The sequence below is a fragment of the Podarcis raffonei genome, chromosome 7, assembly GCF_027172205.1.
Source record: "Podarcis raffonei isolate rPodRaf1 chromosome 7, rPodRaf1.pri, whole genome shotgun sequence".
Lineage (NCBI taxonomy): Eukaryota > Metazoa > Chordata > Lepidosauria > Squamata > Lacertidae > Podarcis > Podarcis raffonei.
In genome coordinates this window covers 62,904,335-62,922,488 of record NC_070608.1, presented here as the reverse complement: position 1 = coordinate 62,922,488, position 18,154 = coordinate 62,904,335, and positions in this window count along the sequence as shown.

Below are 18,154 nucleotides of genomic sequence, written 5' to 3'. Positions count from 1 at the left end.
ATTCCATGATAGGAAGCTAGAGCTTTCAGTCACAAAACAACACACACCCCTCTGATGCTTTTTTATGGAGAGCTTGTGGGGTCCAACATGTATCCAGTTGAGTATAATATGTGGGAACCACCCTCCAAAGCTCCAAACTGAGTCTAAAGCTTTGGGACCAGCCCACTTCAGGTCATTTTGGGCAAGATCCACTTCATTTCAGAGTGAGAATACCCTTGAAGCAGCCAACACACCACTCTAGCTTTTATTCTGCCTTGAAAGTGTCTTCTCTATTGGTTTGCCATTTCTATTTTTACCTGTTTCTAAAAATAGGTTCTTGTAAGCATTGCTGAAGATATGTATGTGATGTGCTATGAACACTTCAGGAAGTGCTGTATAAATATTATGATGAATCCAAACCAAATGACCATCCATTTATACCTGCATTGCACCAAAACAGACAGGATAATATCTGGCAGCATGGACCAACATCTGGTGCTGAAATGGAACACATGTGTGCAAGCATTATAAGGCACTCCCCTATGAAAAAGCAGCAGCCAATCCCACAAAACTTGTTTCATTCTTAGCATAGCTTATCAGTGCTTCTGCATGGTGAGCTCAATAGCGAGCTGTCTATGGACAATACAAGCGAGCATCTGCGGTAGGTTTGTTAGGGTACCAGGCCTTGTTTCACATGTTGTTTATTATCTGAAAGGAATTGATGGTAAACAATGCCACTCTGGGAACGTCATCCAGATCCCTCTCTGCAAATGGAGCAACAACTGCTCATCCTCTGCACAAACATCTCTGGTCTTGGAAGGTTCTTGAATTGACCAGATGCTGCACGCTGGCCTGTCTTTACCCCAAAGCTGCTGCATAAATAAACCTGTGCAATCATTACATCTCACACATGAGATATTATTAGTTCTCTCAGAAACACACACGCGCACAAACACACTTTAAAATTTAAAGGCAGACCAAGCGACGGGCGGACACTGGCATGAAGAAGGTTTCCGCCTTCTTAAAGTAGGAACGTTGGTTTTCCTTTTCATCCAGGAGGAGGCTTCAGCCATAAAGCTATCTACCCATGAGTAGTCCCCTGGGACTCTGTAGGGCTACTCATCAATGACTGGTTCCAGTTTTATGGCCGTGCGCACTGACTCTTACAATTGCCTCATTTGCTATGCCTCTTCTCTAAGCCAGAAGCTGGAACACAAGGATATGGAGGATGCACGGCAAAAGCGTCCTGCTTTGGTTGTTCTTACCTGAACAGAATGGAACGCAAAGCTTCTGTGTAATTCTGATTGTATTTTAACTTCTGCACTCTTACTTCCAGCATCCTAGTAATGAGGGAGCAGTCCAAAAATAAAAAATGAAGCATATAATAGGAGCCCTCCATCCACTTTCATAATAAAAAGGGGGGGAAGAGAAGCCGACCTGCAGTTCAGGTTTGACTGTAGTCAAGCACATTAGTGCGCTAACCTTTTTTTATTACATTACATACATGAAAACAATTAAAGCTGGGATTCTTTCCAGTATATTATCATCTTTTCTGTTCCCTCTGGCCTTTTTCCATCCATTTCAAAGAACGTATATAGCATCAACAGAACGTTCTCTCATGCTGCGTGGGGTTTTCCTTTCAGGGTTTGTTTTTTCTTCTTAACAACTGTCTGCCTTTCAAGCGTCGCCAGCTACGGTCTATCATAGAGCCACAGCAGCAACAAAACAAACAAACAAGCAAACTGACAAAAGTTTTGGTGGATGGTTTCGTGTCTGTGTGTATGTGTTTAAAAAAATGCATTGTGAAATTAAATCCAAGAGTGAAATTCTGCTTTGGTTTATTGTCTTTCTCTTCTCTCTCTCTCTCTCTCTCCCCCCAACACCATGGTAAATGGTAATTAGAGTCAATAATCTTTTGCTGAGAGAGCACCTTGTCCTTAACAGTGTTTATATCATCATCATCAAAGATCTGCCTTGAGGGCCCTGGCGTGTTAATAATTTAAGGTGTGCACGGCCTAGTTATAGCAGGAAGCCTAGTTATTGAGTTTGTAAACCAGCTGATGATTTATGGGAACACCTTGCATGAGTCATGCTCATTAAATAAAATACTTCGGCTTAATAAGGAACACAGGGGTAAACAGTCCTTCCCGTTACAGGGCAACAAGGCCACTGGAAATTCTGCGGTGTGCTGTCACCTGCTGAATTGCGAGGGCATCATTCTGCCTCAGCTGTAAAGCCTGGCCCTAGTTTAAGAGAGTGTGTGGCAGTCCCCTCAGATACCAGATCTGGGTCCGTCAAATTGTCAGTTGTCATATTTATCATTCCATTTGCTCCTGCAAGGAAGGGGATTTAGATACTTTTGCCCCAGGTGCTAGATGGCATCAAGGGCCAGAGGTTTGGCTGCCTGAGGAGAAGAGTTTATTTTATTTTAATTACAGTACTGCTAACCCGCCCTCCACCAAAACGTCTCAGGGCAGGACTACATGCCTTCTTAAAACATGACGGCAAGAAGTAGCAATAAAACCCAAAAGAAGGTTCTTAAAATCCACGTTAATTTGTTGACATTAAATAATCAAAGCAAGCAAATCATATTCAGTTGTGCGGCTCCTATCCCAAAGGTCTGGGCGAGGAGGCAACACATTGCCTGCAACTCTCAACCCACAGAGCTCCTCTCAGGAGGACACCATGGTCAATGGTATGAAAAGCTGCTGAAAAGTCAAGGAGAACCAACAGGGCTGCACTCCCCGGACTCTTTTGCTACAAAGGTCAGCGCGACCAAGGCAGTCCCAATACCAAATCCAAGTTGAAAAGGGTCTCTATAACCCATTTCCTCCAACCATGCCTAAAGTTGAACTGTCACCGCCTTTGCAAACATTTTGCCCAGAACTTGACTGGGCAAAATTTTTCCAACAGTTCCTGGGAAGGGGGTTAGCACCTACACTTTGAGTCTGTGTGAATGGCATCCTCTCCTAATACAATTTGGAAGGGTACCAGTGTCTTTTTTCCCCCTTCCTGTCTCTCCACCTGGCTGTGTCCTCCAGTTAAATCCTTTGATAGCGGGAATGTTAAATCTCTCTTTAAAAGGTTGCTAATTAAGACACCAGAAATGTTGATGGAAATGAAATTACGAGGGGGGGGATAGGGAGAAGAATCAATATACAGTTGTTAAATGTAGCTTGCATTGAAAGCCATAGCCATATTTTACACTTAAACATCCACAGTTTATTCTGATGCATGAGCAGTGCCAGAATTATATGTAAGCTAAGCAAGCTATAGCTTAGGGCCCCACTCTCCTGGGGACCCCCCAAAAAATTAAAGGAAAAAAACTGGTTGTACAATTCCAAAATATAAGATAAAAAACAAATTTTAAAAAAATCTACATACAGCAACAGTGTTTTGTGTTGTGTAGGCTCCTATGATGTAAGTAATGGGTCCTGCCTGCTAGCCCGCTCCCTACAATATCACTGGTTTGCTCATTTCTATATACAGTGGTACCTTGGTTCTCAAACTTAATCCATTACGGAAGTCTGTTCCAAAACCAAAGTGTTCCAAAACCAAGGAGCACTTTCCCATAGAAAGTAATGCAAAATGGATTAATCCGTTCCAGGCTTCTAAAAAAAAACCTAAAACAGCAATTTAACATGAAGCGTCACTGCCTAAGGATATTAGCTAAGCCAACTTTTTTTGCAATTCCCCCCAAGCAGCTTATGCCCTTTTTGTTGAGACATGCCCTTACAGCATAAAATGTTTGTTGGATTTATTGTTGTCAGGACGTGATTTTATTCCATTGGCTTTGACCGTTGTCTTGTTTTAACTGTTTTTTTTATTATTGATTTTATTGTGTAGTTTAATCCTACTTGAGCCACCTTGAGAGTTTGTGTTTCCAGCTAGAAGACAGGATATAATATTTAAATTAAAAAAAAATAGGGAGAGGTTCCTTCCTATTAGTTGCTTACTAAATTTGTGTGTGGCTTGCTTCTTCAGAGAAGCAAGAAGTTACATAACACATCAAACAGGAATGTATTAACACATTGTAAATCACAGCAGGCTCACCATGTATTTCCTGACTAGCTAACAGGTAGTGGGTCGCAACCTGAGAGTGCGTTGTTTTTTAAACAATGCTCCCAAGATCCACATGTTGGGATAAAACATGGCAAGTCCCGGTAATGAAAAAACAAAAGGGAGGCAGACAACTATATTCTCAGATTATTTAAGACTGGGGAGATTCATCAAAAACCTCTGTCTGTCACTGCTGTCATTTTATATAGCAATCTTTTATTAAGATCACCAGTGTGCAGGGTTTTTCAGGCCAAAAGTGGAGGGTTTGGGAATTTTGTTTTTATTATCAAACTAATTTTTGGAGTTATAGATAAATAACCTTCCAGTGGCTGCAGAGCTATATTCCAGGAAAAGAATGCATCAGAAGAAGGAATACTTTGGGAATGTCAAATACCTACAATGTTGCCTTTTAAAGCAGGAAGCCAGTTCAGAAGAGTTATCCTGCAAAACTATTGAACAACTAGGGTGTTGTTGTTGTGTTTGTTGTGTGTGTGTGTGTGTGTGTGTGTGTGTGTTTACCATACTGGATCTTCTCTGAGCCAGGAAGTGAGTTACCTGACTGCCTTGTGGTACAATTTTTAAAGACCATATATGGAGAAGACATCACATCACATCACATGACTGAAGGATGGTCAGGGTAAGGATGGGGCAGGTGCTAGCCATTTACAGTGTCTTTTTTAGTAATCTGATTGTGTGTGTGTGTGTGTGTGTGTGTGTGTGTGTAAAATGAACAGGTATTACATAGTGTCAGGGAAGGCTTTGTGGGTGAATCAGCTAGGAAGCTGAGCAAGCTAGTGTTCAAGCCATATAATTACACTTTCCCATTGCAGTATCTCTTATATTAAGTTTATTTATTTATTTATTTCATTTTATTTTGCTTTCAATATTGCTATACCAAAAGCTCTCTAGGCAGTTTAGGTCTGGATCTATACACACATTGAAGAAGCGTTTTGGTTAAATGCGTTGTAAACTTCATAAAGGAAAATCATGTTGATGAAAGATGAGACTCCACAGCGCTGTCTAGTGTCACAGTGTTATAGCGCATATAAAGTGTTTTATCTTTACAAATGTAGCTGAGTTCTAGAAGTCAACTTTAGTAAGGGAAACTCTGGTGTTATGCAGTTACTATTTATACCTGTAGGGATGCGGGTGGTGCTGTGGTCTAATCCACTGAGCCTCTTGGGCTTGCCGATCAGAAGGTCGGCAGTTCGAATCCCCACGATGGGGTGATCTCCCATTATTCTGTCCCAGCTCCTGCCAACCTAGCAGTTCCAAAGCACACCAGTGCAAGTAGATAAATAGGTACCACTGCGGCAAAGAGGTAAACAGCATTTCCGTGCGCTTTGGTTTCCGCCACGGTGTTCCGTTGTGCCAGAAGCGGTTTAGTCATGCTGGCCACATGACCTGCAAAGCTGTAGGTGGGTAAACGCCAGCTCCCTCGGCCTGAAAGCGAGATGAGCACCACAACCCCATAGTCGCCTTTGACTGGACTTAACCACCCAGGGGTCCTTTACCTTTACCTTACCTATTTATACCTGTATCCTGCTTTTTCCACAAAGAGCTTAGACATCCATAAATGTGGCATGCCAGCATTTCTCAGGGAAAGACCCACCTAAACTCTCTATTAAATTATATACATTAAGCTAGCACTTCTATACAGCTTAATAGAGACTTTAGGCTGCAATCCTATACATACTAACTGAAGAGGGGGTTACCTCTGAGTAAATATGTAGAGGATTACACTGTTGACATAATTTTCTTTAAATTGAGGTTTTAACATTTCCAAACATGGTCATTCAAGCTTTTATTTTATTATCATTGTGCAGCTTTATTTTGCTTTGTGCTTTCTGTTTTTGTGTTTCAGCTTAAAAGTCCTGAGAGGACATGAAGTCAAAAGGTTAAGCTACTAAAACAACCGGGAAGCGTAAAAATACTTAAAAATACCATTTCAAAAAGTGCATTGTGATGAAATGTTGTGGTTTACTGTAAAGCAGTTGTGCCGCACTGAAGTACTATGACCTTGAACATTTTGAGGTAACATAAACTTAATATATATTTAGCCTTCCACAGAACATCTCCTAGGGCAATTCTGTGTTTTGTATTCAGATGAGTGGAGGGATGGTATGGGGGATTTCTTTGAATGCTTGCAGAATAATCAACATATGGCCATTATCCAACCATCATCCTGATACACTGCTTGCCAAGATGGACCAAATCATCTTGTCTTTCAGTGACAAGCAAGTTATCAAATCCAACCCTTGCTTCCCTAAAGATCCTCTGCACATTGAGACCAAATTAATTGTGAGAATCTGGACCATAGTGCACTTAAGGACAGAGAATGTTTGCAATCAAAGCAATATGAACCGCAAAGGTCCTGAGAATGCAAAGTCCAATACGCAGTCCAAGAAAATGACTAAAGAACCATAACTGCAAATTCCAAGGAAAACACACTCCACATTGCTTTGCAAGATAATGTACAGAAAAAAGGAATATGAGGATGCTTGTTCCTTTATGAAAGTAGTGAGATGTGCTTAAACAGCTGAAATAAATGGAAAGGGACCATGCCTCAATCTCAAGTTTGCTTGCAAAAATGTGAATACACAAACACACACCACCCACCATGAACCACAATTGACAGGCTTGGCAGCAACAGCAGCAGTAGTGTTCTGTGTCTATGATAATATTTTTTATTCTGTTGTTAAGTATGCTGTTTTAAAAGTGTGTTTTATATCTGACTTTCTTTAGTAATATTTCCTTTTGAAAAGTTTGAGATAATTTTTTTGTTAACTTTGCTGCATTAAATGTGCATTCTGTAGTTGACCTCTTTCGTAATGCCTTATTTCAAAATCTTGAAGATAACATTTTGGTTTCCTGTTAATTGTGTTGTTCTTAATGTACGCTTTATATTTGACTATCTTCAGTAATGTCTTATTGTGAATTGTTTCGTTTGCTATTTTGATATGTTGTAAAATGTTTTCTTTTTTAAAAAAATAAAGATTTCTTAGTTTACAAAAATGTGTGCGTTGTCTCTTTTTCCAAGTCGCATTTTCTACAGATCAGCTTCATTTGTTGCAAGACATTAGTGTTGCATACAGTGTTAGATTAGGAAGAAAAGAGGGGTAAAGGGGGGGGTAATGCTTCTATTATTTTGCTTAACGTATGTGTGGGGTTTTGTGTTAGCGTCACTTGTGTGGGTTCTCTTACTATTCACCTGTTATATTTCCTTGGTGGTGAGAGAAGTTGGGAGTGTTGTAAATTGCTCTGAGATTTTTTTCCCCTTAAAAATATAAAGTGTTATAGAATTGAAATGTACATAGATTAGATAGATAGATAGATAGATAGATAGAGATAGATGATGATAGATGATAGATAGATAGATAGATAGATAGATGATGATAGATAGATAGATAGATAGATAGATAGATAGATAGATAGATGATAGATAGATAATAGATAGATAGATGATAGATAGATAGATAGATGATAGATAGATAGATAGATAGATAGATAGATAGATAGATAGATGATAGATAGAGAGATAGATAGAGAGATAGAGATACATCTATAGATAGCTAGATGATAGATAGATAGATATAGATAGAGATAGATAGATAGATAGATAGATAGATAGATAGATAGATAGATAGATAGATAGATGATAGATGATAGATAGATAATAGATAGATAGATAGATAGATAGATAGATAGATAGATAGATAGATAGATGTTAGATATAGATAGATAGATGATGATAGATAGATGATAGATAGATAGATAGATAGATAGATAGATGATAGATAGATGATGATAGATAGATGATAGATAGATAGATAGATAGATGATAGATAGATAGATGATAGATAGATGATAGATAGATAGATAGATGATAGATAGGTAGATGATAGATAGATAGATAGATAGATAGATGATAGATAGATAGATAGATAGATGATAGATAGATGATAGAGATAGATTGATGTTAGATAGATAGATAGATAGATAGATAATCATCTTGCCCAGGACCTGAGATCTGCAAAAGAGGTCCTTCTCATTGTTCTGGCAATATGGGTAGCCTTGCTATGTCATGACAAAAGAGAAGGCCTTTGCTGTGACAGCATTTCATTTGTGGAATCCCCTTGGAAGTGTGTGCAGTGCCATCACTCTCTGGCTTTCAGTGCTATTTAAAAATGCACCCAGGAGTCATCTGTCAACTGTATTTATTATTGTTTGGGATTTAAATTAGATTTAATATGTGATATGGGATATTTCACTGTTTTACTGTAATTGCTGTAAACTACCCTGGGATCTTGGGTGATGAAGGGTGGTTTGGAGAAGGACTAAAATATTTAAGTAATATCAGTGTCTCCCACTTTGGACGCTATTAAGATTTGGATATTCAGGGCAAAAGTCATGAAAATACAGTGGTACCTTGGGTTAAGTACTTAATTTGTTCTGGAGGTCTGTTCTTAACCTGAAACTGTTCTTAACCTGAAGCACCACTTTAGCTAATGGGGCCTCCCGCTGCTGCCGCGCGATTTCTGTTCTCATCCTGAAGCAAAGTCCTTAACCCAAGGTACTATTTCTGGGTTAGCGGAGTCTGTAACCTGAAGCGTATGTAACCAGAAGCGTATGTAACCCGAAGTACCACTGTATCAATTTTGCTGTTGATATTTTATATTATTCTCTTAAAAAACAGAAGGAGATAGAAACAAAAATACTCTTGATCTTATTTGTCTTGCCATACTATTCAGTTACTGGGATTTAAGGGCAAATGTGCACATTATTTCCAGTGGATACTGTGAGACTCTAAAATGTTGTTTGCAACATGCACACCTCAAAAATATTGTTTTCCTATTACCATAATAGGTACCCGTGGTGTGTGGGTGTGGGCGTGGGTGTGTGCATGCGCACGCATGTGTGTGTGGTGAATGACTATGCTTTAACTACACAGAGAAATCACAAGTACCTTATGAATTGATTGAAGGGCAAAACAATCATGGCTGAAACTACTGCAAATCCTTCAAGGGTGGTGTACATTTTAAAAAAATACAGAAGTTGTCCTCTTGTTTTGGCCTTGCAATCCATTAGAGCTAGAGTCAGATCTATCCAAAGTGATAAACTTATTTCAGGATAATTACACCAAAACTTGGTTAGAGATTAGAAAAAACTTGGTAATCTGGAGTAAACTAAAAGTAACATTTCTGGGTAGGATTTCCATTATAAAGATGAATGTGCTTCCAAAATTAATCTTTTTATTTCAAATGATTCCGATACTGGGTGAAGCAGGTTGTCTCAAGATATGGCAAAGAGAAATTTCCAAATTCCTGTGGGAAGGGAAGAAACCTAGGATTAAACACCTGATCTTAATAGACATAAAAGAGAAAGGAGGCTTTTCCCTACCCGACCTAAAACTTTACTACGAGGCTGCCTGTTTCACCTGGCTAAAAGATTGGTGCACGTTGCAGGATCCGGACCTCCTGGACCTGGAAGGTTTTGACAACCGTTGGGGATGGCACGCCTACCTGATATATGGAAAAGCGAAAATTCATAAAAATTTTACCAACCATATAATAAGAAAGTCACTCTTTGCTGTATGGGAAAATATAAAGACCTGATGGAGCCTAAAGTCCCGTGGTGGACTTCTCTAGTAGAAGCCATAGCAGTAAAACAGAAAAATACTCAGGAAAGCTGGCCAACATATAAAATACTTCTAAAAAATGAGGATAACCAAATAAAATTTAAAAACTTTGAGGAAATAAGAGAACACATTTCAGACTGGTTCCAATACCATCAGTTATTTCAAAAATTTAAATCTGACAAACAAAAGGGGTTCTCAGCAGAAATTTCCCGATTCGAATCTGATCTTGTAAATTCTAAAAGAAAAACTCTTTCCAAAACTTACCGACTCCTCCTTGACTGGACAGTCAAGGAGGAGGAGGTAACAGTGGCAATGGTGAGGTGGTCCCAGGATTTTGGCCATTCAATAACCATGGCCCAGTGGGAACATTTATGGAAGATCAATTGGAAATTCACAAACTGTTACACGATTAGAGAGAACTTTCAAAAAATGCAACATCGATTGTATCTAACACCATCTTTAGTGTTAAGACCAATAGATGTTTTATTGTTTGCCAAGAAAATTATGTGTCTATGGTTATTTTTGTAATTTGTGTGTAATTTGGTATTTGTGTTTTTTTTCTGTGTTTTCTTCTTGTTGTATAAATAAATATTTTTTTAAAAAAGATCTATCCAAAGTGGCCTTTTTTCAGTCTTTAAGGAGAGCTGGTACAAAAGTGCATGCTAATTGTCTCTGAAGGACAGAGAGAGGAAACAAAGAGAATAAAGCACTCCATCATGATAGAAAACACCTCCATAATAAGTGTTTGAGTGAACGAGAAACTCATCTCCTGTAATAAAAAGAGCATTAAATATTTCCAAACTATGAATATGGGAATGGTTATTCCTGATAGGTAGGCAGAGCCATATTGGACACTTTCTCCCTTCTTGTTATTTTAGTATCCGAAAACAAAAAATACCCCAAGGTGTTTCTCCAGTCATTTTCAAAGTCTTGATAAAGGTTCTCTTCTACAGTCAGATGCTGAGGTGGGGTGAAGACATTTCGGGAAGACAAGCTTGTGAAAATAAACCTCTAAAGGAGGGGGAGAGAGAAAAGCTTTCCACTGGCCTTTTTGAAAAACAAAACACCTCTCCTCCAGTGGATTCTGTATGCAGCAGACACTGAGAACAGAGGCAGCCTCCTTTGCCTAATACTGAATGTATAGCTCCCCTCCATGCCTGGCGGCTAGAGAAGATTTCTTTACTGAGATGCAATCAGCTCTGACCAATCAGTAATAAGGGTTAATCAGCTGATCGATTGGTCCCTGAACAGCTTGGACCTGGCTCCTCTCTGACTGGCTCTGGCCTGGCCTTCAGGCGAGAGGTTGGGAACTTTTAATTAGCAGCAGCAGCAGCGACTCCACTGACTGAATGGTCAAGGGGTTCACCACTGGAGCTGCTGTGCTTGAATAATAATAGAAAACAATGTGACCACAGGAGAGAGAGAGAGAGAGAGAGAGAGAGAGAGAGAGAGAGAGAGAGAGAGAAGCGCATGGCTACAGAGAAGATAAGCACAGTTAATCACAAGGAGGCTGGTGGTGTCTGAAAGACACCTCAGAGGTGGCTCTGTGGCTGGATTCCCTTTGTTGTTCGTCACACCACCGCCATGCTTGTTGTTGAGACAATTTAGCTGCACACAAAAGCCCTATCTGATGACTTGTTTATGGCCAGCTAAGGAATGCGCTCAGGAGTTCAGGTCTTATTTTTAAGTTTGCAAACAGCAACATGGGTCAGAGCTCTCCTTACTGTGCAGCAGCAAGAGCCGTTTGTTTGGAGCAGGTTAATCTAGAAGGAGAACAGCTCTGTGATACATGTGGATTTTAAAGTACAGGCCACTCTCCATTTACACTGGGGGTATGTTTGGAGGCACCGCTCAATTAAGTGAAATCGCATATATTGGGAACACCATTGAAAAAGTCTACGAACATCCTTTAAACCTCTGAAAAACCTTGCAAAACCCTTTAAAAAAACAAAAATCCACCAAACTCCATCACAATCGCTGCCTCCAAACCTCCTTGCTCCACAGGTCTCAAAGGTTGGTGCAAAGGCTCCTGAGATTACACTTGCAAAGGCTTGTGGGGTAGTTAGATCAGGCATCCCCAAACTCAGCCCTACATATGTTTTGGAACTACAACTCCCATCATCCCTAGCTAACAGGACCAGTGGTCAGGGATGATGGGAACTGTAGTCCCAAAACATCTGGAGGGCTGAGTTTGGGGGTGCCTGGGTTAGATGCTATTTTCATGCCATTTTTGCTGTTTTTGTGCCACTTCTGGGTTCGTGGTGATGCACGCGTGCACAGTTGCACATGCCTTCAATGCGCATCAATGGGGAGTTAGCTGCAGTGATAGGGTAGGGACACCCTCTGCTCCCCTTATGTCCCTGTGCAGGCCACTCAACTTCTGATCTTTGTAGGTTGAGCTGAACATGGTTAGAATCGCCCTTCAGACCTTTGAACCCAACGCACCAAGGTCACAAGCGAAGCCCTTGCACTCAGGCTTGCTTGTATGCACACCCCTCCCCACATGTTTACCCAAACACCACAGCAAGGGTCACCATTTACCTGTCTCTTGTGTCATTAGGAAACAAGCCCCAGGTGTTGTGTTTGCGGAGGGGGGGAGGCAGGAGGATCCTTCTGACCTTTCGTTTCAGGCACAAAAATGTCATAAGAACTTGGAGGCATGGTAACTTCTTTTAAGGGGAGGAAACCTGCAAACGGCATAATGATAGCTGTCGTGGTTACCAATTTGGAGAGAGTACAATAGGAATTGGAGGGGAATGGGGAAGAGCATGAGTGTCCAGGAGAGTTTCAGGTGGCAGAAATATCCAGCCCCTCCCCATCAAGGACCCTTTTACCCCAAGGGTTGGTGGGGGGGTGGAGCCTGTCCCATGGATTTTTGGAAATGCACCCTTCTCTCCTGGGAGAAAGGGAACTCTCTGTTGATTTGCATATGGCAAGGATGTGATAGGAAAGCTCCAGGAAAAACTGGGGTGGGGAAAATGTTACTTCCTGAGCAATTACCTTCTTAGTACAAGGGTCACTGGTGGGAAGGTAGACTTCTCCCCACACCATCCCCATGGATTTTTGGAGACCCATTGGCGGTCTCTCCATTGACCAGCATAGGGCAAAGCATAGATCCAAATGAAAAATGAGCAAAGTTTTTAATCCCCACCACCACACAAAAGATTCACTGTGGATAAAAGTTTGACCAAATTAAAGACCCCTACCAAGTCAGCTTGGTTTTGTTTCATGGCACGGAGAGAATGGTCATATTCAGCCCTGCCATCCAAAAATCTTGTTGCCTCCCCCACCCTTCAGCATCTGCTACCTGAAGTTTTCACCTCATTTTACCTAGTGGGAGGACCAGTCCTGTTTCCAGATAAGGCAGGTGGTAAACAGCAGCACAGCTGTTTCTGCCTGCATTTATTTTGGGTGGATTGAATACCATGTCATCATTGCTAGACTGGGCCATGCAGGAGGATTGCACAAGGAATCCTCTTTGGGCTTATCCATGCCTACTTTTTGCCCCACTCTTTCCAGAAACAGATCCGTGCTTTAAAAAGCTCCTTGTCTGAGCGCTTTGGGGTTTTTTGTCCCCAAGCTTTCCCTGCAAAACACAAACAAAAAAACCCACCTCTTTAGCATTCAACCAGAGCAAATGTCAATTTGGGCTTTCCTTCAATTGATGCTTGTTCTGATTCATCATTAAAGAGAGGGCTTTCCAGGGGAAAGCTCTGGAGCAAAAAAAAAAAAAAGGGTGCTCAGACACAGTGGAAAGTGGATAAGTCCTTTGTCTCCAGGTTTGGAGGGTGGGAGGTCTTGAGCAAAGTGCCTTCTGCCATTTTGAGGTTGTGTCTCCTCCCTTATCAGATCCTTGGGGGTCAAGAGCAAGCATCTCTGGTGGGCCATGCCAAAAGAGCAGGACCCCAGCAGCTGCCCAAGAATGCCAAGTGCCTCCACCATCTCTGCTTTTTCTAATTGTGTGGATAGGCAGCCTTGTGAATTTGCAGGTGCACTGAAATTTGAACCCACATTTTCCACCCTACGCAGGCCACTGTGGACCACCTGGCTCTCCGACATTGCTGCTTCCATTCCTTCCTTCCAAACCCACCGCAGGAATCCTTGTGTCTGCTCCTTATGCCGGCGCTCGCTGCCTTGCAAAAAGCCACAGACATAACACAAAGGAACAAGACTTAAGCGCATCCCACAAGCAGCACACAACTAGACTCATTCATTCATTCCTGCTGTAATCGTTTTGGATGGTCGCTGAAATGAAGCATATTGTTAGGGCAGACATCAAGAGAACAACCAGGCTTTGAGAAAAGACAGCGAAAACTCGGTTTTATCATTTCAAATCTAATCCTGGATTTCTTTTCTTTCTCCCCCCCCCCCTTTAAAAAAAATGAAACAAACAAAGAGTCAGAGAGCTGAAATTATGTTATTTAAACTGACAGTGCCTAAATGGGAGCGCTTTTTATTATTCCCTTCCCTTCTTCCTCCCCCCCCCTTCCTCTTTTTTTTGTGATCTCTCATAAACGCACAATGTGTTCGGCGCAGACATGGAGCCAACTTCATTACTATTTATATTGCTCTAGACTGGTTGTGTGCAGTCAATTCATAATTGTCCAGTTTTTCTAATTAATCACAAAAGATTTTTGTTTTGCCTGCAGCTAGTGCTGGGGTGACTCACAATGGCAAGCCAAAGCTCATACATCAAACACAGGCCTTCCTTCACTCCAGCCTCCTTCTGCTGGGGAATGCTGCGTGGCTCTTCTTTACCACTGAAGCCCTCACTGGGCATGTGCGGCCTCCGGCAAAGGAGAAGCACAGCGATCTGTCCTCTACCGAGCGCCTTGTTATTTTTATCTGATGCTTGCATTTTCAGCTCAAACCAGAAGCAGATATTGGGGGAAGAAGAGCCTCAGCCCAAATGGGTCTGATTTCCTTCCTTCCTTCCTTCCTTCCTTCCTTCCTTCCTGCTCCTCAAGATTACAAATTTCTTAACCATTTGAAATAATCCATAGCGGCCTTAATCATATACGTTCCTGAAGTGCACATAACACTATTTATAGTTCCCTAATTAGTGCAGCTGAACCAGGGGGTGGTACAAGGGCAACAACAGCTAATTATCTAATGGTTAACTTAACAGCACAATCCTACGACTGTTTACTCAGAAGCAAATCTGCAGCACTGTTAGGATGCAATCCTGTGTACACTTGCGTGGGAGCAAGCCCCTTTGATGTCGGTGGGGGTTATTTCTGAGGAGACATGGCTAGGATTTCACTGTTGGGCCTGTCCGTAGAAGGGTTTGATGCTACCACGAGCTGAATCGTAGCCGGTGTGGCCATTGGCATACCCAAGATTTATGTTGAGGGCAGGCAGAACACCCACTTGTCCTGTTCCAGAACCGAGCTACCTGTGACATGATTGTTCAGTTTGTGGAAGCCACACCTGTTGCTCAGTAGGGTTGCCAGTTGTGCTGCTAGACTGCGCCACATCATCCAACGTCAATAAACATTTCCATTTCAAATATTCTGATTATTTCTACTTTTAGTTAAGGTTTATTTAATTATTATTTACTTGATTTAGTGGGGCAGCTTGGCTGTGCTCATGGGTGTGGTGTAGTGTCAGCCTAGGACCTGAGAAAGCAGGGTTCAAGCCCTAATCCACTGTGAAGCTCACTGGGTGACCTTAGACTTGTCACTGTCTCATCCTAGCCTACCTTAGAGGGTTGTGAGGATAAAGTGTGTATGTGTGATGAGCTGTTTGACAGTGGAACTGTCTTCCTCAGGAGGTTGTGGACTTTCCTTCCATTGAGGTAGGTTTTTAAGCAGAGGTTGGATGCCCTCTGTCATGGATGCTTTAGCTGAGATTCCTGCATTGCCGGGGGTTGGACTAGATAACCCTTGGAGTCCCTTCCAACTCTACCGATCTATGATTCTAAGAAACAGGTATGTCACTTTGAGCTCTTTACAGGAAAGATGGGGTATAAATGTAATTTTTAATAATTTCCCTGGAATGTTCCATTTTATACTGTGAGTGGAAGACGGTAGGCGTTGCATGTTTGAATTGGGAGAATCTCTCTACACATTAAAAACAATCACTAGGCAAATCCACAGCCCTGCAAGTTCAGGGTTGTTTTTTTTAAAAAAAAGTGCGCAGTGTTTACTCACCTTCACTTTACTTCCCTGAGATAGATTCACTTTGAGCTCTACCAGTTGTTTCTGATTATTCTATCAACTGGATCTAATAGCTAGGCCTTAACTGATCAGCTGCAACTAGAATTTAGTATACTCCTGTCACGGGTGGAGCCAGACAAAAAATATTGTAGAACCCATAGAAAAGGCAAAGGGCAGTTCTGGGGATTTGAGCATTGCCCCACATGTTCGATTTCAGAAAGAGAAACAACAGTATATTTTACATCTGCCGCTCCCATCTCAAAACCTTTTTTCTCTGAAGTGAAGTCGTTTATTTTGATGGACGTTAAACTTTCAAGCAAACACCCCTAGGACTTTGATGTTCGGTTTATGATTCAGTGATCATTTGTATGTGGAAAGTGCCTTTCCTTCAACTGACCACAAGGGACCGCAGTGCGGGGGGCACACAAGCTACTGGTGAGGGGAGGTGCTTTGTCCTTTTGCCCCTCTCGCTGGCGCCACCTATAGTTCCTGTCAGCCTTTGCCAAACTGGTCCCTGGCACTCTGGGACTGATGGGAGTTGTAGTACAGAACATCTGGAAGCCACCTAGTTCGCAATAGCCAACTTATAGTTGCACAGGAGAGGAAATTTGGTTGTGTCTTGTTTCTGGAGGGGTTGAGAGAGAAGCAGCTGCTCACAATCCCTCTTCTATGCAGCTCTTACAGCTTCAAGAGCCTTGTGCTATAATGCTTTTGGTAACCCTATGAATCACCTTTGCACTTAATTTTAATTTTTTTATTTTAAAAAAATCACATATCTTCTATTATCATAAGAAACGCTTTGAATCGCAGCATGTACAGGCCAACACAAATAGGATATTACAAGCTGAAGACCTGTACCTCAGGCACCATTTTATTAGAACGAGTGTTTACATCAAACAATATATCCTAAGTACTTCATATTAAGCTTGGACAAATCATTTGCCTCAGGATTCAAGTGTTGTGCCATCAAAATCTAATCCTGTTGTGGAATTATTACTATTTTTACTACCTAACCAAACATGGTGCAATCAGTACCTGTTACAGTGGAAAGCAGGAACACTTGAGATGATACACTTTAAAAAAGTAAAAAAGGAAACCCGTGTGTGTGTGTGTGTGTGTGTGTGTGTGTGTACACAAATACCTTGTCTCCTATCCATATCTTTTTAAGGGGCATACTATCAAATTTCTTGCTGTGTAGCGCAGTGTATAGTGATACTAGACTATGCTCTTTAAAAAACTATCTGACTAGCTGGTTGAAAAGATTTTAAAAAAAGAAAACTCCTTTCTTTGGCACCAGAATGAAGCAAATCTAATCTACAAGATCCAGACTAAGTTAGTTAAACTTAGGACCCATTGAAATCAATGGGACCTGTCAGTCATGACCCATTTATTTCACTTGAAAACACAACTAATTTTGTGGTTGCAATATGTGGTTATAATTTGTTTTAAACTCTTTTTAATGTTATATTTTACATTGTTGTGACCCACCCTGGGACCATGTGGTGACGGGAGGGTAATAAATAATAATAGAAATAAGCACAGTGACAACAATCCAACCCAATGGGATGTATCCCATGAAGCAGCACCATTCATGCAAGGACTTCTTTCTGTGCAACAAGATTTTCTCTCTTCTCCCCACATACCCACCATGTGTTCTGGGGGTTTCCCCAACTCTCCAGAGCAGATTTGGAGGAGTCACAGGCAGAGGAGAGGGAGACAAAATCCCATTGCACCCCAAAAACCTCTGGATAACCCCCTTCTTCTTTCTCAGTGACCTTATTTTGGCCACAAGCCTGGCCAAACTCACCAGATGAATTCACAATTTAGCATGCGTGATGAAGTGTTCACGTCCCATTTGATCCTTTTGAGAGAGATTTAGCCACGAATTTAATTCTTGACAAGATGTGGAAATGCTTGACCCCACCACCAACCCACCCCTATATTGCTGGAAAGGGAATGAGAGGCTACAGGTAAACTCCATTCCAGCTCCTAGCCTTGATTATAGCAGGATCCAATACAACTTGCACTCATTTGAAACCTGGAGCTGGAAGGGAAGTGCCACCAAATATTAGGCAAATCGGCTGTGCTGTTCCTCCACACAAAGGGTAATAAGCATATGGGATAAATTACAAAGGCACAGTGGATGCAAAGCGCACAAATGAGTTGAACAGACACCTCGATTTGTTACTGGAGAAGGAGGGAGCGGGCTGAAAAAGCAGGAAGGTGGGATTAAAATAGCCTTTTCCTGTTCCCATGGCCTCCTCCAGTGGCTCTTATATTCTCCTTACATTTAAGCATTGCTGGCCATCTCAAATCAATC